The sequence below is a fragment of the Octopus bimaculoides genome, chromosome 16 (assembly GCF_001194135.2).
Source record: "Octopus bimaculoides isolate UCB-OBI-ISO-001 chromosome 16, ASM119413v2, whole genome shotgun sequence".
Classification (NCBI taxonomy): Eukaryota; Metazoa; Mollusca; class Cephalopoda; order Octopoda; family Octopodidae; genus Octopus; species Octopus bimaculoides.
Genome location: NC_068996.1, coordinates 37,957,977 through 37,960,496, shown reverse-complemented (window position 1 = coordinate 37,960,496; position 2,520 = coordinate 37,957,977).

The window sequence follows — 2,520 nt, the reverse complement described above, 5'->3', positions numbered from 1 at the left end:
GAACATAAAGGGATGTAACTAATCATAACCAGATAGCATTTGATCCATTGCTCCACTTATTCTGCCATAAATTGCTTTAATAATAATGGTAACAACAATAATAATAATAATAATAATAATAATAATGATAATAATAATAATGATGATGATGATGATGATAATAATAACAACAATAATAATAATGATATAATAAAAATAATAATAATAATAATAATAATAATAATAATAATAATAATAATAATAATAATAATTATGAGTTTTAACATAGGCGAAAGGCCACACATTTTTGGGGAGATGTATTGTCAATTATATCAACTTTAGTATATGTTATCAACCCCCAGATAGATGAAAAGTAAAAGTTGACTATGGTGGAATTTGAACTGAATGGTTTCAAACAATGATTAAATAAAGTACAATAAAAAAAAAACATCAATAAATGAATTAAATAAAATTTGAGGATAAAAAAATGCAAATTTAATTTATAACATTTCTTTTTCTTCAACAATGTCATCTCATCATCCAAAGCAAAGATATTGGTGAAAAAAAAACAAAACAAAACAAAAAAAAGTGTATGTTTGCGTAATGATAATGATAGGGTTAAAAACTCACATGCAGAATTGCATGTAATATTGCTCAAATCATGTTTTAAAATTTGTGAAATAGTCAAGGTTAATTAGTGAATGGTGTTTTATACCGCATGAAGATATATTATTGCACATAATCTTTTATGAATACCAATGCAAACCCAAATATCTGTGTGCCAGTGCTTTTTATATATGCGTGGACATGCATTTATTATTTGTATACATCTATGTATATGCGTGAATGTGTATGTGTGTGTATACATACAAACATACATATATTTATGCATGTATATATACATGCATGTACACATGTATGTATATGACTGTTTGTATTTTCATATTCATAAACACAATCAATTATAAATTAGTATGTGTTGTGGTGTATTGTGTGTGTGAAGATGTAATTGTACATAAACAATAATCAACTGTCAAATGTAGATTTCAAATCATGTTTTTTCTTTTAAAAAAAATTTACTTTTGTTCCCTCAAAAATTTCTAAATTTTGATTCAAAGAAAAAGAGAATATAAATTTACTAACGAAAATATATTTGTGCTTTCAACTTTGTTACATGTGTAACATATTCACACATACGTAATGCATGAATACAGATTATATGCATACGCAAAATAACATGTCATACTTTATTTTTACAAAACATTTTAGATCTTTTCACTGTTTTATATAAAGAATTAAATTGAAAGTAACACTTATTTTTGAATTGTTTTTGTTTATAATTAAAGAATGTTTAAAAAAAGTTTTTAAATTAAGTTTTTATATAATTAATATAATTAATGTTCTCAAACACCAAAATAATTTTCAATAAGTTTGAGAGATTTTAAAAGCATTAATCTATTAGATATTTAGGATATTCTATTATAATTCCATTCACATATTGGAGGAATCATTGCAAAAATATAAACAGATCAAAGACCACGGCTGGTATTCTATCCTATTGATTGCTATCCCACCCAAGAAAATTTAAAAGGTAAATTTGACCTCAGAGGAGTTTGAACATAGAATGTTAAGCACAATAACTAAATACTGTATGTTGCTTTGTCCAATGATTTAATGATGTCACCATTCACTGCCCTATTATTATTTTTGTTATATTTTCTATTATTGCAAATTTAAATGATAAATATGCATGTGATATTTAGCCATGACTTATATTTTCTGTTACTCCAGCATAATTTTATTAGTAATGTTCAACATCTGAATACCAATTAAAAAAATTTTTACTAAATAACTGGGTACATATATATATATATATATATATATATATATATATATATAAACCAAAATACACCGTGTGTAATTAAAAAATTTATTATAAAATGTACAGATACATAGTCTAGAAACACAAGAAATCATTTTTTAACAAATTTCTTTTAAAGTATCTAATAAACTGCTTCAAGAAATATATGAATGAGTTTATAAAATTATTGTAGTTAATTTCATCAGTAATTGATCTAAAATGTGATGAAAATAATAATAAAAAAAAGGAAATATACAAATAGATTTTTAACAGATTATTATTAAACAATTATACACATACACACATGCACATATATACTTAGGGACAACACACACACACACACACATATAAATGCATGTATATATATTGCATATATGTATGTGCATAGTGTATACATATGCTTATAAAGTGCTTATATATGTATGTGTGTGTGTGTGTGTGTGTGTGTGTCATATACATCTACTAATATATGCTCACACACATAGATAATATATAAATATTCATATATATAAATGTACATGTTTATGCATGTATACATGTATGTGCATATATACATATATATATATATATTCATATGTATATATATATAAATATATATGTATATACTTATGTGAATGCACATATATGTGCAAATATACATACATGTATATGCATATATTGATATATATGTACATATATAC